General features: G+C 22.8%; 4 long non-coding RNA genes across 4 annotated transcripts; all 4 read right to left on the bottom strand.

Annotated features, from left to right (window-relative positions):
* Positions 1-738: 738 nt before the first annotated feature.
* Positions 739-1249, bottom strand: LOC127115408 (uncharacterized). The gene is made up of 2 exons (XR_007800716.1): positions 1105-1249; positions 739-924 (listed from the first exon to the last, which is right to left on the bottom strand). It is a non-coding gene; the product is annotated as an uncharacterized LOC127115408 (long non-coding RNA).
* Positions 1250-9434: 8185 nt separating this feature from the next.
* LOC127088432 (uncharacterized) lies at positions 9435-10001 on the bottom strand. Its single transcript, XR_007790317.1, has 2 exons — positions 9857-10001; positions 9435-9675 (listed from the first exon to the last, which is right to left on the bottom strand). It is a non-coding gene; the product is annotated as an uncharacterized LOC127088432 (long non-coding RNA).
* Positions 10002-13842: 3841 nt separating this feature from the next.
* On the bottom strand, positions 13843-14409 carry LOC127088299 (uncharacterized). The gene is made up of 2 exons (XR_007790188.1): positions 14265-14409; positions 13843-14083 (listed from the first exon to the last, which is right to left on the bottom strand). It is a non-coding gene; the product is annotated as an uncharacterized LOC127088299 (long non-coding RNA).
* Positions 14410-18248: 3839 nt separating this feature from the next.
* LOC127087996 (uncharacterized) lies at positions 18249-18815 on the bottom strand. Its single transcript, XR_007790104.1, has 2 exons — positions 18671-18815; positions 18249-18489 (listed from the first exon to the last, which is right to left on the bottom strand). It is a non-coding gene; the product is annotated as an uncharacterized LOC127087996 (long non-coding RNA).
* Between the last annotated feature and the right edge of the window lie 646 nt (positions 18816-19461).

Raw genomic sequence — 19461 nt, 5'->3', positions numbered from 1 at the left:
ATTTTTTACATTAAACTTGAATAATTCAATCTATACATTATTGTGTCTCCTAAAATATTTTGTGTTGTTCCATTGTGTTTAATAACATGAGGTTGAGAATATCAGTCTAATTTACTAATGAAATAATTATATATAATTAAAAATACATTATTTTCACTATATTTGATCAAATAATTTAAAGATATTATTATAATCCAAACCACTTGATCAAATAATTTGATGATATTTTATTATAATTTAAACCCCAATATTAGCTTTTAATTATTACTTTTACAAAAATAATGGATGCCATTTGCATTTCTTATTATTAACTATTGCTAAAATATACGGTCACTAGATCAATTTATTGGATAATTCCTTTAACAAATAATAAATGTGATACATTAAAAAACAATTTTAATTATATTTCCACAGTCTCAATAAAAACAAAGTATCGCACCTCTTTCTTTAAAGGAATATAAATATTTTGTCATGTGAAGTTTATGGTTGATTATTTTTAAGTTAGTGATGTTATATTTTTCATTATTTTTATAACTATAATTAAAAATCCATAACAACTTTTTAATTAAAGAATTTTTAAATACAATATTTTAATATAAGTTTAGTGTTGAGAATTATTAAATTTTTATTCTAATTAATAAGTAGAAATTATAAAATTAAATATTTGAAAGAAAATTATATCATTGATACTTCAACAAAATTTATGTAAATTTCAGATGGAGTGTTTGTAGATAGATGTATTCAAAGAAACAAAGAAATTGTTTATTTTATATTAAAACTTTACAAATTGCAACAACATTCACCCCCTAAACACGAGCCACCTTTTGGTTTTCCCAATGATACTTTACAAAAATGGTCACACTGTTCTGGTGCAGTTGGACAAAAAATTCGATATGAAGCATAATTTTCCGTTTGCTCCTGAAACTATCATTCCAATTCCATTAGAAATATATATAAAATTGTGTTCATAAGATTGTTTTTTCTTAAACAAAAGCATATTCGATTTAATATACTCGATAGTATCCTACCATCCAAATACTTTAATTAAAAACATAACAATGAATATGAAGAAATAAAAATTGTGTTTTATAAATAGATTATTACCGGCAACCATGCGTGAAGCAAAGCAAATGATCAAGATGGTTAAAATGAGAGTCTTGTAGGATGCCATTTTGTTTTTAAATGTTGAAGTAAGCATGTTGGAAAGGCCTATTTATAAGGACTTTGGGAATTAAGTTAGAACATTAGGTTCAAGAAGTGAGCCAAGGGATAATTTAATTATGAAATAAGATATCATCCAGATTTTAAAAATTCTATCTTTTAATTTAAATCTTTTTATTTAGTTTTATGCTTTTTTTAAGTCGACCCAATGAATAATACATAAAATTTCAAATATTATTTTAATTATATAATTTCTCAAATATTAAATTATTTTAGGGCTAGATTTAAATTTTTAGTAATACCAAATAATGACGGGACACATTATAGTCCAGAATTAAACACCATATAAATATACAAGTCTTATACGACATAACCTATTAAATGCCTGTGTAAAAAAAAGCCATTCAAATGTCAATTTTAATATGTTTTAATAACATCTCTTTTAGTAGTAAAACATTTTTTAGTAATTTATTAAATTGTCATGAATATTAAACAGTTTCGAAACTCAAAATAAAAAAATTTGATAATTTTATTTCTCAATATCTTTTTAGAGTGAAATTTTATTTTCCAAATTGCTTTATGTAGATCCCATAATTAATCTACAAATGCAGAGAATTTAGTCTATATAATATCTTTATCACATCTTTTGGCTACATTGTCTTCCCCAACCAATGGTACAAAATAAAATATAATTTTTTGAATAGTTATAATATATTATTTATATTTTCTATATTTATGGTTACAACGTGTTTCATATCCAACCGTAAAAATTAGAAACAAAACTTTTTCAGTTGTCCAAAAATCTAACAAAACCCTGTTGGAAGATTTAACTATTTTTTATTTTTTAACCACTAATTTTAACTTATTTTATAAAATTTTAATGATTCAATCTATAAAGGAATTGTATTTGATAATAATTTTTTTTATAATCATTATTGAAAATTTTAATAGATGGAAACATATTTCAAATAGAAAATAGTCATTCTTTTAAATATTAATGTGTAAGATATTATCAGAACAAAAGTGATCTTCTAACTAACATATAAAATAAATATAAATATATATATTATTTCTGAATAAATTTTACCTTATTTGGTTGATAATTTTTCTATATTTTCTTTAACTTAAACAACAATATTGACTTTTAAGTATTATTTTGATAAAAAATATTGGGCAACACTTAAGTTTTTCTCAATTATATGAATATTGATAAAATGAGAGAAAAAATATACTCCAAATTTAAAAAACAATCATTTGATATCCTTATTAATATATTAAAATATATATATTAAATTTATTTTTCAACTATTTATCCATAATGTAATATCTTGCCTGAAAAATTGGTTTAAAATCCAATCACTTTTGTTTTTAATAAAAAAACTTTTCTTAATGTCTATAAAGGCCATGATTGTTAAAAGTAATTTATTGTCTACTAGTAAATATTAATTTATTTATGAAAAATTTTTTAAATTATTTTTACAAAACCTAACGATTTCTTCTATCAATGAATTGTATTTCCTCAATTAGTTCTTGTTGTGCCATTTTGGAAATTTTAACTACATGGCAATATAATTCAAATGAGAATCTTCACTTTTATTTCAACGTTATTGTGTTTAATATTAAGAGGATAAGAACATCAGACTAACTTATAGAATAAATTAATAAATTATTTTGAAAATAAATTATGTACATTATATTTTATCAAATATTTGTTGCTCAAAAAATAGTTTCATACATATGAATATACAAATTTTATGTGACATATCCTATTAAATGCCAACTTTTATAGGTTCATCAATGTTTTAAAATCGAACCGGTGAAATTTCTGGTTTAAGGTTCAATGAATTCAATTGGTTAAACATACGGTTGAACTGTTTATTAAATAAACTAATATCCATAGATATGTCACACATAATCATATGTTCACAACTTAATAAAAGAAATATTTCAAAAATCAATTACAAACTTAATACGACAATATCAATAGCATATATAATAAAACAACATAGTTGCACAATTCATTTCATCTTCATTAAGATAATTTGAACAAATTAAAAAATTAAAATAAAATAAGTTAAGCTAATTCAAACCAAAATAAATAATAGAATGTAATAACTAAAATAAAGTTCAAATAACTAAGAATACCTAAATTAAATAAGATTAAATACCAAAAATAAAGAATACAATATACTTAATTAAATATAAAAAATCGAGTTGAACTACGACAAACAAGTTAAAGTTGACAACAACAAACAATATTAACTTACACGACAATTAACATTGTGCAGGACATCTTGACTACGTTTGAAAGAGACGGCGTGATGATGATGGAGTGTAGTTGAAAGAAAAAATATAACGAAGTGACCAAACTTAGAAGTTTGTATGGATGTAAAAAAATGTAATTCTTTTTTGTGATTGGGGAATGCATGTTAAGTTTTAATATTGACTTAATTTTTAAAGTTTTTTTTTACAAAATGGTCAATTTGATGTATTTTCTGAATCGGATGGTATAACAAATGCAACTTCGGTTATTTGGTTCGAATGATTTTGGATGGTTCAATCTAGTTTTCTAATTTTATTCTGGTTTTGACCCACTAGCGGTTTTGAAAGTTGACCCAATCAGATTCATCGCTGGTTCCCGGACCAACCGATTGAACCGACCGGTTCGATCTGGTTTTTAAAACATTGGGTTCAAATAAATTATTTTGATACATATAAACATACAAATTGTATACAACATATCCTATTAAACTCAACTTTTATAGATTCAATTAAGATCTCTTTCACTAGTGACGATTAATAATGTCAAATATTTCACAACTCTTGATTTTAAAATATTATAACTCTCTTTCTAGATTATTTTTAAAACAAATTTTAATTTTAAAATTACTTTCTGTAGAACCCATAATATTCTTCAAGTGCAGATCATATAATCTCGATAATATTTTTATTTCATAAAATATCTTTCATAATCAATGTTACACAATAAATAAAAATATTTACAGATGGCTTTTAGGTAGTATTTTAATAAAAAATATGGGGCAACACAGGGTTTTGCTCTAGTTCTTACACATCTGTAAAAAAATAACCTATAAAAACTACTCGAAAGTTAAAACAAATCATTTAATAATCTACTAAATATGTAAAGTGGAGTATTTTCTAGGTAATAAATATCAAGTTACTCTCTAACAATTTTATTTTAAAATTTTTACATTAAACTTGAATAATTCAATCTATACATTAATTGTGTCTCCTAAAATATTTTGTGTTGTTCCATTGTGTTTAATAACATGAGGTTGAGAATATCAGTCTAATTTACTAATGAAATAATTATATATTAATTAAAAATACATTATTTTCACTATATTTGATCAAATAATTTAAAGATATTTATTATAATCCAAACCACTTGATCAAATAATTTGATGATATTTTATTATAATTTAAACCCCAATATTAGCTTTTAATTATTACTTTTACAAAAAATGGATGCCATTTGCATTTCTTATTATTAACTATTGCTAAAATATACGGTCACTAGATAACAATTTATTGGATAATTCCTTTAAACAAATAATAAATGTGATACATTAAAAACAATTTTAATTATATTCCACAGTCTCAATAAAACAAAGTATCGCACCTCTTTCTTTAAAGGAATATAAATTTTTGTCATGTGAAGTTTATGGTTGATTATTTTATTAAGTTAGTGATGTTATATTTTTCATTATTTTTATAACTATAATTAAAAAATCCATAACAACTTTTTATTAAAGAATTTTTAAATACAATTTAATATAAGTTTAGTGTTGAGAATTATTAAATTTTTATTCTAAATAAGTAGAAATTATAAAATTAAATATTTGAAATGAAATTATATCATTGATACTTCAACAAAAATTTATGTAAATTTCAGATGGAGTGTTTGTAGATAGATGTATTCAAGAAACAAAGAAATTGTTTATTTTATATTAAAACTTTACAAATTGCAACAACATTCACCCCCTAAACACGAGCCACCTTTTGGTTTTCCCAATGATACTTTACAAAAATGGTCACACTGTTCTGGTGCAGTTGGACAAAAATTCGATATGAAGCATAATTTTCCGTTTGCTCCTGAAACTATCATTCCAATTCCATTAGAAATAATATATAAAATTGTGTTCATAAGATTGTTTTTTCTTAAACAAAAGCATATTCGATTTAATATACTCGATAGTATCCTACCATCCAAATACTTTAATTAAAAACATAACAATGAATATGAAGAAATAAAATTGTGTTTTATAAATAGATTATTACCGGCAACCATGCGTGAAGCAAAGCAAATGATCAAGATGGTTAAAATGAGAGTCTTGTAGGATGCCATTTGTTTTTTAAATGTTGAAGTAAGCATGTTGGAAAGGCCTATTTATAAGGACTTTGGGAATTAAGTTAGAACATTAGGTTCAAGAAGTGAGCCAAAGGAGATAATTTAATTATGAAATAAGATATCATCCAGATTTTAAAAATTCTATCTTTTAATTTAAATCTTTTTATTTAGTTTTATGCTTTTTTTAAGTCGACCCAATGAATAATACATAAAATTTCCAAATATTATTTTAATTATATAATTTCTCAAATATTAAATTATTTTAGGGCTAGATTTAAATTTTTAGTAATACCAAATAATGACGGGACACATTATAGTCCAGAATTAAACACCATATAAATATACAAGTCTTATACGACATAACTTATTAAATGCCTGTGTAAAAAAAGCCATTCAAATGTCAATTTTAATATGTTTTAATAACATCTCTTTAGTAGTAAAACATTTTTTAGTAATTTATTAAATTGTCATGAATATTAAACAGTTTCGAAACTCAAAATAAAAAAAAATTGATAATTTTATTTCTCAATATCTTTTAGAGTGAAATTTTATTTTCCAAATTGCTTTATGTAGATCCCATAATTAATCTACAAATGCAGAGAATTTAGTCTATATAATATCTTTATCACATCTTTTGGCTACATTGTCTTCCCCAACCAATGGTACAAAATAAAATATAATTTTTTTGAATAGTTATAATATATTATTTATATTTTCTATATTATATGGTTACAACGTGTTTCATATCCAACCGTAAAAATTAGAAACAAAACTTTTTCAGTTGTCCAAAAATCTAACAAAACCCTGTTGGAAGATTTAACTATTTATTATTTTTTAACCACTAATTTTAACTTATTTTATAAAATTTTAATGATTCAATCTATAAAGGAATTGTATTTGATAATAATTTTTTTTATATATCATTATTGAAAATTTAAATAGATGGAAACATATTTCAAATAGAAAATAGTCATTCTTTTTAAATATTAATGTGTAAGATATTATCAGAACAAAAGTGATCTTCTAACTAACATATAAATAAATATAATATATATATATTATTCTGAATAAATTTTACCTTATTTGGTTGATAATTTTTCTATATTTTCTTTAACTTAAACAACAATATTGACTTTTAAGTATTATTTTGATAAAAAATATTGGGCAACACTTAAGTTTTTCTCAATTATATGAATATTGATAAAATGAGAGAAAATATACTCCAAATTTAAAAACAATCATTTGATATCCTTATTAATAAATATTAAAATATATATATTAAAATTTATTTTTCAACTATTTATCCATAATGTAATATCTTGGCCTGAAAAATTGGTTTAAAATCCAATCACTTTTGTTTTTAATAAAAAAACTTTTCTTAATGTCATAAAGGCCATGATTGTTAAAAGTAATTTATTGTCTACTAGTAAATATTATTTATTTATGAAAATATTTTTTAAATTATTTTTACAAAACCTAACGATTTCTTCTATCAATGAATTGTATTTCCTCAATTAGTTCTTGTTGTGCCATTTTGGAAATTTTAACTACATGGCAATATAATTCAAATGAGAAATCTTCACTTTTATTTCAACGTTATTGTGTTTAATATTAAGAGGATAAGAACATCAGACTAACTTATAGAATAAATTAATAAATATTATTTTGAAATAAATTATGTACATTATATTTTATCAAATAATTTGTTGCTCAAATAAAATAGTTTCATACATATGAATATACAAATTTTATGTGACATATCCTATTAAATGCCAACTTTTATAGGTTCATCAATGTTTTAAAAATCGAACCGGTGAAATTTCTGGTTTAAGGTTCAATGAATTCAATTGGTTAAACATACGGTTGAACTGTTTATTAAATAAACTAATATCCATAGATATGTCACACATAATCATATGTTCACAACTTAATAAAAGAAATATTTCAAAAATCAATTACAAACTTAATACGACAATATCAATAGCATATATAATAAAACAACATAGTTGCACAATTCATTTCATCTTCATTTAAGAATAATTTGAACAAATTAAAAAATTAAAATAAAATAAGTTAAGCTAATTCAAACCAAAATTAAAATAATAGAATGTAATAACTAAAATAAAGTTCAAATAACTAAGAATACCTAAATTAAATAAGATTAAATACCAAAAATAAAGAATACAATATACTTAATTAAATATAAAAAATCGAGTTGAACTACGACAAACAAGTTAAAGTTGACAACAACAAACAATATTAACTTACACGACAATTAACATTGTGCAGGACATCTTGACTACGTTTGAAAGAGACGGCGTGATGATGATGGAGTGTAGTTGAAAGAAAAAATATAACGAAGTGACCAAACTTAGAAGTTTGTATGGATGTAAAAAAATGTAATTCTTTTTTGTGATTGGGGAATGCATGTTAAGTTTTAATATTGACTTAATTTTTAAAGTTTTTTTTTACAAAATGGTCAATTTGATGTATTTTTCTGAATCGGATGGTATAACAAATGCAACTTCGGTTATTTGGTTCGAATGATTTTGGATGGTTCAATCTAGTTTTTCTAATTTTATTCTGGTTTTGACCCACTAGCGGTTTTGAAAGTTGACCCAATCAGATTCATCGCTGGTTCCCGGACCAACCGATTGAACCGACCGGTTCGATCTGGTTTTTAAAACATTGGGTTCAAATAAATTATTTTGATACATATAAACATACAAATTGTATACAACATATCCTATTAAACTCCAACTTTTATAGATTCAATTAAGATCTCTTTCACTAGTGACGATTAATAATGTCAAATATTTTCACAACTCTTGATTTTAAAATATTATAACTCTCTTTCTAGATTTATTTTTAAAACAAATTTTAATTTTAAAATTACTTTCTGTAGAACCCATAATAATTCTTCAAGTGCAGATCATATAATCTCGATAATATTTTTATTTCATAAAATATCTTTCATAATCAATGTTACACAATAAAATAAAAATATTTACAGATGGCTTTTAGGTAGTATTTTAATAAAAATATGGGGCAACACATGGGTTTTGCTCTAGTTCTTACACATCTGTAAAAAATAACCTATAAAAACTACTCGAAAGTTAAAACAAATCATTTAATAATCTACTAAATATGTAAAGTGGAGTATTTTCTAGGTAATAAATATCAAGTTACTCTCTAACAATTTATTTTTAAATTTTTTACATTAAACTTGAATAATTCAATCTATACATTAATTGTGTCTCCTAAAATATTTGTGTTGTTCCATTGTGTTTAATAACATGAGGTTGAGAATATCAGTCTAATTTACTAATGAAATAATTATATATTAATTAAAAATACATTATTTTCACTATATTTGATCAAATAATTTAAAGATATTTATTATAATCCAAACCACTTGATCAAATAATTTGATGATATTTTATTATAATTTAAACCCCAATATTAGCTTTTAATTATTACTTTTACAAAAATAATGGATGCCATTTGCATTTCTTATTATTAACTATTGCTAAAATATACGGTCACTAGATAACAATTTATTGGATAATTCCTTTAAACAAATAATAAATGTGATACATTAAAAAACAATTTTAATTATATTTCCACAGTCTCAATAAAAACAAAGTATCGCACCTCTTTCTTTAAAGGAATATAAATATTTTGTCATGTGAAGTTTATGGTTGATTATTTTATTAAGTTAGTGATGTTATATTTTTCATTATTTTTATAACTATAATTAAAAAATCCATAACAACTTTTTAATTAAAGAATTTTTAAATACAATAATTTAATATAAGTTTAGTGTTGAGAATTATTAAATTTTTATTCTAATTAATAAGTAGAAATTATAAAATTAAATATTTGAAATGAAATTATATCATTGATACTTCAACAAAAATTTATGTAAATTTCAGATGGAGTGTTTGTAGATAGATGTATTCAAAGAAACAAAGAAATTGTTTATTTTATATTAAAACTTTACAAATTGCAACAACATTCACCCCCTAAACACGAGCCACCTTTTGGTTTTCCCAATGATACTTTACAAAAATGGTCACACTGTTCTGGTGCAGTTGGACAAAAATTCGATATGAAGCATAATTTTCCGTTTGCTCCTGAAACTATCATTCCAATTCCATTAGAAATAATATATAAAATTGTGTTCATAAGATTGTTTTTTCTTAAACAAAAGCATATTCGATTTAATATACTCGATAGTATCCTACCATCCAAATACTTTAATTAAAAACATAACAATGAATATGAAGAAATAAAAATTGTGTTTTATAAATAGATTATTACCGGCAACCATGCGTGAAGCAAAGCAAATGATCAAGATGGTTAAAATGAGAGTCTTGTAGGATGCCATTTTGTTTTTAAATGTTGAAGTAAGCATGTTGGAAAGGCCTATTTATAAGGACTTTGGGAATTAAGTTAGAACATTAGGTTCAAGAAGTGAGCCAAAGGAGATAATTTAATTATGAAATAAGATATCATCCAGATTTTAAAAATTCTATCTTTTAATTTAAATCTTTTTATTTAGTTTTATGCTTTTTTTAAGTCGACCCAATGAATAATACATAAAATTTCCAAATATTATTTTAATTATATAATTTCTCAAATATTAAATTATTTTAGGGCTAGATTTAAATTTTTAGTAATACCAAATAATGACGGGACACATTATAGTCCAGAATTAAACACCATATAAATATACAAGTCTTATACGACATAACCTATTAAATGCCTGTGTAAAAAAAAGCCATTCAAATGTCAATTTTAATATGTTTTAATAACATCTCTTTTAGTAGTAAAACATTTTTTAGTAATTTATTAAATTGTCATGAATATTAAACAGTTTCGAAACTCAAAATAAAAAAAAATTGATAATTTTATTTCTCAATATCTTTTTAGAGTGAAATTTTATTTTCCAAATTGCTTTATGTAGATCCCATAATTAATCTACAAATGCAGAGAATTTAGTCTATATAATATCTTTATCACATCTTTTGGCTACATTGTCTTCCCCAACCAATGGTACAAAATAAAATATAATTTTTTTGAATAGTTATAATATATTATTTATATTTTCTATATTATATGGTTACAACGTGTTTCATATCCAACCGTAAAAATTAGAAACAAAACTTTTTCAGTTGTCCAAAAATCTAACAAAACCCTGTTGGAAGATTTAACTATTTTATTATTTTTTAACCACTAATTTTAACTTATTTTATAAAATTTTAATGATTCAATCTATAAAGGAATTGTATTTGATAATAATTTTTTTTATATATCATTATTGAAAATTTTAAATAGATGGAAACATATTTCAAATAGAAAATAGTCATTCTTTTTAAATATTAATGTGTAAGATATTATCAGAACAAAAGTGATCTTCTAACTAACATATAAAATAAATATAAATATATATATTAATTCTGAATAAATTTTACCTTATTTGGTTGATAATTTTTCTATATTTTCTTTAACTTAAACAACAATATTGACTTTTAAGTATTATTTTGATAAAAAATATTGGGCAACACTTAAGTTTTTCTCAATTATATGAATATTGATAAAATGAGAGAAAAAATATACTCCAAATTTAAAAAACAATCATTTGATATCCTTATTAATAAATATTAAAAATATATATATTAAAATTTATTTTTCAACTATTTATCCATAATGTAATATCTTGGCCTGAAAAATTGGTTTAAAATCCAATCACTTTTGTTTTTAATAAAAAAACTTTTCTTAATCTCATAAAGGCCATGATTGTTAAAAGTAATTTATTGTCTACTAGTAAATATTAATTTATTTATGAAAATAATTTTTTAAATTATTTTTACAAAACCTAACGATTTCTTCTATCAATGAATTGTATTTCCTCAATTAGTTCTTGTTGTGCCATTTTGGAAATTTTAACTACATGGCAATATAATTCAAATGAGAAATCTTCACTTTTATTTCAACGTTATTGTGTTTAATATTAAGAGGATAAGAACATCAGACTAACTTATAGAATAAATTAATAAATATTATTTTGAAATAAATTATGTACATTATATTTTATCAAATAATTTGTTGCTCAAATAAAATAGTTTCATACATATGAATATACAAATTTTATGTGACATATCCTATTAAATGCCAACTTTTATAGGTTCATCAATGTTTTAAAAATCGAACCGGTGAAATTTCTGGTTTAAGGTTCAATGAATTCAATTGGTTAAACATACGGTTGAACTGTTTATTAAATAAACTAATATCCATAGATATGTCACACATAATCATATGTTCACAACTTAATAAAAGAAATATTTCAAAAATCAATTACAAACTTAATACGACAATATCAATAGCATATATAATAAAACAACATAGTTGCACAATTCATTTCATCTTCATTTAAGAATAATTTGAACAAATTAAAAAATTAAAATAAAATAAGTTAAGCTAATTCAAACCAAAATTAAAATAATAGAATGTAATAACTAAAATAAAGTTCAAATAACTAAGAATACCTAAATTAAATAAGATTAAATACCAAAAATAAAGAATACAATATACTTAATTAAATATAAAAAATCGAGTTGAACTACGACAAACAAGTTAAAGTTGACAACAACAAACAATATTAACTTACACGACAATTAACATTGTGCAGGACATCTTGACTACGTTTGAAAGAGACGGCGTGATGATGATGGAGTGTAGTTGAAAGAAAAAATATAACGAAGTGACCAAACTTAGAAGTTTGTATGGATGTAAAAAAATGTAATTCTTTTTTGTGATTGGGGAATGCATGTTAAGTTTTAATATTGACTTAATTTTTAAAGTTTTTTTTTTACAAAATGGTCAATTTGATGTATTTTTCTGAATCGGATGGTATAACAAATGCAACTTCGGTTATTTGGTTCGAATGATTTTGGATGGTTCAATCTAGTTTTTCTAATTTTATTCTGGTTTTGACCCACTAGCGGTTTTGAAAGTTGACCCAATCAGATTCATCGCTGGTTCCCGGACCAACCGATTGAACCGACCGGTTCGATCTGGTTTTTAAAACATTGGGTTCAAATAAATTATTTTGATACATATAAACATACAAATTGTATACAACATATCCTATTAAACTCCAACTTTTATAGATTCAATTAAGATCTCTTTCACTAGTGACGATTAATAATGTCAAATATTTTCACAACTCTTGATTTTAAAATATTATAACTCTCTTTCTAGATTTATTTTTAAAACAAATTTTAATTTTAAAATTACTTTCTGTAGAACCCATAATAATTCTTCAAGTGCAGATCATATAATCTCGATAATATTTTTATTTCATAAAATATCTTTCATAATCAATGTTACACAATAAAATAAAAATATTTACAGATGGCTTTTAGGTAGTATTTTAATAAAAATATGGGGCAACACATGGGTTTTGCTCTAGTTCTTACACATCTGTAAAAAAATAACCTATAAAAACTACTCGAAAGTTAAAACAAATCATTTAATAATCTACTAAATATGTAAAGTGGAGTATTTTCTAGGTAATAAATATCAAGTTACTCTCTAACAATTTATTTTTAAATTTTTTACATTAAACTTGAATAATTCAATCTATACATTAATTGTGTCTCCTAAAATATTTTGTGTTGTTCCATTGTGTTTAATAACATGAGGTTGAGAATATCAGTCTAATTTACTAATGAAATAATTATATATTAATTAAAAATACATTATTTTCACTATATTTGATCAAATAATTTAAAGATATTTATTATAATCCAAACCACTTGATCAAATAATTTGATGATATTTTATTATAATTTAAACCCCAATATTAGCTTTTAATTATTACTTTTACAAAAATAATGGATGCCATTTGCATTTCTTATTATTAACTATTGCTAAAATATACGGTCACTAGATAACAATTTATTGGATAATTCCTTTAAACAAATAATAAATGTGATACATTAAAAAACAATTTTAATTATATTTCCACAGTCTCAATAAAAACAAAGTATCGCACCTCTTTCTTTAAAGGAATATAAATATTTTGTCATGTGAAGTTTATGGTTGATTATTTTATTAAGTTAGTGATGTTATATTTTTCATTATTTTTATAACTATAATTAAAAAATCCATAACAACTTTTTAATTAAAGAATTTTTAAATACAATAATTTAATATAAGTTTAGTGTTGAGAATTATTAAATTTTTATTCTAATTAATAAGTAGAAATTATAAAATTAAATATTTGAAATGAAATTATATCATTGATACTTCAACAAAAATTTATGTAAATTTCAGATGGAGTGTTTGTAGATAGATGTATTCAAAGAAACAAAGAAATTGTTTATTTTATATTAAAACTTTACAAATTGCAACAACATTCACCCCCTAAACACGAGCCACCTTTTGGTTTTCCCAATGATACTTTACAAAAATGGTCACACTGTTCTGGTGCAGTTGGACAAAAATTCGATATGAAGCATAATTTTCCGTTTGCTCCTGAAACTATCATTCCAATTCCATTAGAAATAATATATAAAATTGTGTTCATAAGATTGTTTTTTCTTAAACAAAAGCATATTCGATTTAATATACTCGATAGTATCCTACCATCCAAATACTTTAATTAAAAACATAACAATGAATATGAAGAAATAAAAATTGTGTTTTATAAATAGATTATTACCGGCAACCATGCGTGAAGCAAAGCAAATGATCAAGATGGTTAAAATGAGAGTCTTGTAGGATGCCATTTTGTTTTTAAATGTTGAAGTAAGCATGTTGGAAAGGCCTATTTATAAGGACTTTGGGAATTAAGTTAGAACATTAGGTTCAAGAAGTGAGCCAAAGGAGATAATTTAATTATGAAATAAGATATCATCCAGATTTTAAAAATTCTATCTTTTAATTTAAATCTTTTTATTTAGTTTTATGCTTTTTTTAAGTCGACCCAATGAATAATACATAAAATTTCCAAATATTATTTTAATTATATAATTTCTCAAATATTAAATTATTTTAGGGCTAGATTTAAATTTTTAGTAATACCAAATAATGACGGGACACATTATAGTCCAGAATTAAACACCATATAAATATACAAGTCTTATACGACATAACCTATTAAATGCCTGTGTAAAAAAAAGCCATTCAAATGTCAATTTTAATATGTTTTAATAACATCTCTTTTAGTAGTAAAACATTTTTTAGTAATTTATTAAATTGTCATGAATATTAAACAGTTTCGAAACTCAAAATAAAAAAAATTGATAATTTTATTTCTCAATATCTTTTTAGAGTGAAATTTTATTTTCCAAATTGCTTTATGTAGATCCCATAATTAATCTACAAATGCAGAGAATTTAGTCTATATAATATCTTTATCACATCTTTTGGCTACATTGTCTTCCCCAACCAATGGTACAAAATAAAATATAATTTTTTTGAATAGTTATAATATATTATTTATATTTTCTATATTATATGGTTACAACGTGTTTCATATCCAACCGTAAAAATTAGAAACAAAACTTTTTCAGTTGTCCAAAAATCTAACAAAACCCTGTTGGAAGATTTAACTATTTTATTATTTTTTAACCACTAATTTTAACTTATTTTATAAAATTTTAATGATTCAATCTATAAAGGAATTGTATTTGATAATAATTTTTTTTATATATCATTATTGAAAATTTTAAATAGATGGAAACATATTTCAAATAGAAAATAGTCATTCTTTTTAAATATTAATGTGTAAGATATTATCAGAACAAAAGTGATCTTCTAACTAACATATAAAATAAATATAAATATATATATTAATTCTGAATAAATTTTACCTTATTTGGTTGATAATTTTTCTATATTTTCTTTAACTTAAACAACAATATTGACTTTTAAGTATTATTTTGATAAAAAATATTGGGCAACACTTAAGTTTTTCTCAATTATATGAATATTGATAAAATGAGAGAAAAAATATACTCCAAATTTAAAAAACAATCATTTGATATCCTTATTAATAAATATTAAAAATATATATATTAAAATTTATTTTTCAACTATTTATCCATAATGTAATATCTTGGCCTGAAAAATTGGTTTAAAATCCAATCACTTTTGTTTTTAATAAAAAAACTTTTCTTAATCTCATAAAGGCCATGATTGTTAAAAGTAATTTATTGTCTACTAGTAAATATTAATTTATTTATGAAAATAATTTTTTAAATTATTTTTACAAAACCTAACGATTTCTTCTATCAATGAATTGTATTTCCTCAATTAGTTCTTGTTGTGCCATTTTGGAAATTTTAACTACATGGCAATATAATTCAAATGAGAAATCTTCACTTTTATTTCAACGTTATTGTGTTTAATATTAAGAGGATAAGAACATCAGACTAACTTATAGAATAAATTAATAAATATTATTTTGAAATAAATTATGTACATTATATTTTATCAAATAATTTGTTGCTCAAATAAAATAGTTTCATACATATGAATATACAAATTTTATGTGACATATCCTATTAAATGCCAACTTTTATAGGTTCATCAATGTTTTAAAAATCGAACCGGTGAAATTTCTGGTTTAAGGTTCAATGAATTCAATTGGTTAAACATACGGTTGAACTGTTTATTAAATAAACTAATATCCATAGATATGTCACACATAATCATATGTTCACAACTTAATAAAAGAAATATTTCAAAAATCAATTACAAACTTAATACGACAATATCAATAGCATATATAATAAAACAACATAGTTGCACAATTCATTTCATCTTCATTTAAGAATAATTTGAACAAATTAAAAAATTAAAATAAAATAAGTTAAGCTAATTCAAACCAAAATTAAAATAATAGAATGTAATAACTAAAATAAAGTTCAAATAACTAAGAATACCTAAATTAAATAAGATTAAATACCAAAAATAAAGAATACAATATACTTAATTAAATATAAAAAATCGAGTTGAACTACGACAAACAAGTTAAAGTTGACAACAACAAACAATATTAACTTACACGACAATTAACATTGTGCAGGACATCTTGACTACGTTTGAAAGAGACGGCGTGATGATGATGGAGTGTAGTTGAAAGAAAAATATAACGAAGTGACCAAACTTAGAAGTTTGTATGGATGTAAAAAAATGTAATTCTTTTTTGTGATTGGGGAATGCATGTTAAGTTTTAATATTGACTTAATTTTTAAAGTTTTTTTTTTACAAAATGGTCAATTTGATGTATTTTTCTGAATCGGATGGTATAACAAATGCAACTTCGGTTATTTGGTTCGAATGATTTTGGATGGTTCAATCTAGTTTTTCTAATTTTATTCTGGTTTTGACCCACTAGCGGTTTTGAAAGTTGACCCAATCAGATTCATCGCTGGTTCCCGGACCAACCGATTGAACCGACCGGTTCGATCTGGTTTTTAAAACATTGGGTTCAAATAAATTATTTTGATACATATAAACATACAAATTGTATACAACATATCCTATTAAACTCCAACTTTTATAGATTCAATTAAGATCTCTTTCACTAGTGACGATTAATAATGTCAAATATTTTCACAACTCTTGATTTTAAAATATTATAACTCTCTTTCTAGATTTATTTTTAAAACAAATTTTAATTTTAAAATTACTTTCTGTAGAACCCATAATAATTCTTCAAGTGCAGATCATATAATCTCGATAATATTTTTATTTCATAAAATATCTTTCATAATCAATGTTACACAATAAAATAAAAATATTTACAGATGGCTTTTAGGTAGTATTTTAATAAAAATATGGGGCAACACATGGGTTTTGCTCTAGTTCTTACACATCTGTAAAAAAATAACCTATAAAAACTACTCGAAAGTTAAAACAAATCATTTAATAATCTACTAAATATGTAAAGTGGAGTATTTTCTAGGTAATAAATATCAAGTTACTCTCTAACAATTTATTTTTAAATTTTTTACATTAAACTTGAATAATTCAATCTATACATTAATTGTGTCTCCTAAAATATTTTGTGTTGTTCCATTGTGTTTAATAACATGAGGTTGAGAATATCAGTCTAATTTACTAATGAAATAATTATATATTAATTAAAAATACATTATTTTCACTATATTTGATCAAATAATTTAAAGATATTTATTATAATCCAAACCACTTGATCAAATAATTTGATGATATTTTATTATAATTTAAACCCCAATATTAGCTTTTAATTATTACTTTTACAAAAATAATGGATGCCATTTGCATTTCTTATTATTAACTATTGCTAAAATATACGGTCACTAGATAACAATTTATTGGATAATTCCTTTAAACAAATAATAAATGTGATACATTAAAAAACAATTTTAATTATATTTCCACAGTCTCAATAAAAACAAAGTATCGCACCTCTTTCTTTAAAGGAATATAAATATTTTGTCATGTGAAGTTTATGGTTGATTATTTTATTAAGTTAGTGATGTTATATTTTTCATTATTTTTATAACTATAATTAAAAAATCCATAACAACTTTTTAATTAAAGAATTTTTAAATACAATAATTTAATATAAGTTTAGTGTTGAGAATTATTAAATTTTTATTCTAATTAATAAGTAGAAATTATAAAATTAAATATTTGAAATGAAATTATATCATTGATACTTCAACAAAAATTTATGTAAATTTCAGATGGAGTGTTTGTAGATAGATGTATTCAAAGAAACAAAGAAATTGTTTATTTTATATTAAAACTTTACAAATTGCAACAACATTCACCCCCTAAACACGAGCCACCTTTTGGTTTTCCCAATGATACTTTACAAAAATGGTCACACTGTTCTGGTGCAGTTGGACAAAAATTCGATATGAAGCATAATTTTCCGTTTGCTCCTGAAACTATCATTCCAATTCCATTAGAAATAATATATAAAATTGTGTTCATAAGATTGTTTTTTCTTAAACAAAAGCATATTCGATTTAATATACTCGATAGTATCCTACCATCCAAATACTTTAATTAAAAACATAACAATGAATATGAAGAAATAAAAATTGTGTTTTATAAATAGATTATTACCGGCAACCATGCGTGAAGCAAAGCAAATGATCAAGATGGTTAAAATGAGAGTCTTGTAGGATGCCATTTTGTTTTTAAATGTTGAAGTAAGCATGTTGGAAAGGCCTATTTATAAGGACTTTGGGAATTAAGTTAGAACATTAGGTTCAAGAAGTGAGCCAAAGGAGATAATTTAATTATGAAATAAGATATCATCCAGATTTTAAAAATTCTATCTTTTAATTTAAATCTTTTTATTTAGTTTTATGCTTTTTTTAAGTCGACCCAATGAATAATACATAAAATTTCCAAATATTATTTTAATTATATAATTTCTCAAATATTAAATTATTTTAGGGCTAGATTTAAATTTTTAGTAATACCAAATAATGACGGGACACATTATAGTCCAGAATTAAACACCATATAAATATACAAGTCTTATACGACATAACCTATTAAATGCCTGTGTAAAAAAAAGCCATTCAAATGTCAATTTTAATATGTTTTAATAACATCTCTTTTAGTAGTAAAACATTTTTTAGTAATTTATTAAATTGTCATGAATATTAAACAGTTTCGAAACTCAAAATAAAAAAAATTGATAATTTTATTTCTCAATATCTTTTTAGAGTGAAATTTTATTTTCCAAATTGCTTTATGTAGATCCCATAATTAATCTACAAATGCAGAGAATTTAGTCTATATAATATCTTTATCACATCTTTTGGCTACATTGTCTTCCCCAACCAATGGTACAAAATAAAATATAATTTTTTTGAATAGTTATAATATATTATTTATATTTTCTA

This window comes from Lathyrus oleraceus, chromosome 1, assembly GCF_024323335.1.
Source record: "Lathyrus oleraceus cultivar Zhongwan6 chromosome 1, CAAS_Psat_ZW6_1.0, whole genome shotgun sequence".
NCBI lineage: Eukaryota > Viridiplantae > Streptophyta > Magnoliopsida > Fabales > Fabaceae > Lathyrus > Lathyrus oleraceus.
Note: the sequence above shows the minus strand (reverse complement) of the source record. Positions and strands in the feature narration are given on the sequence as shown.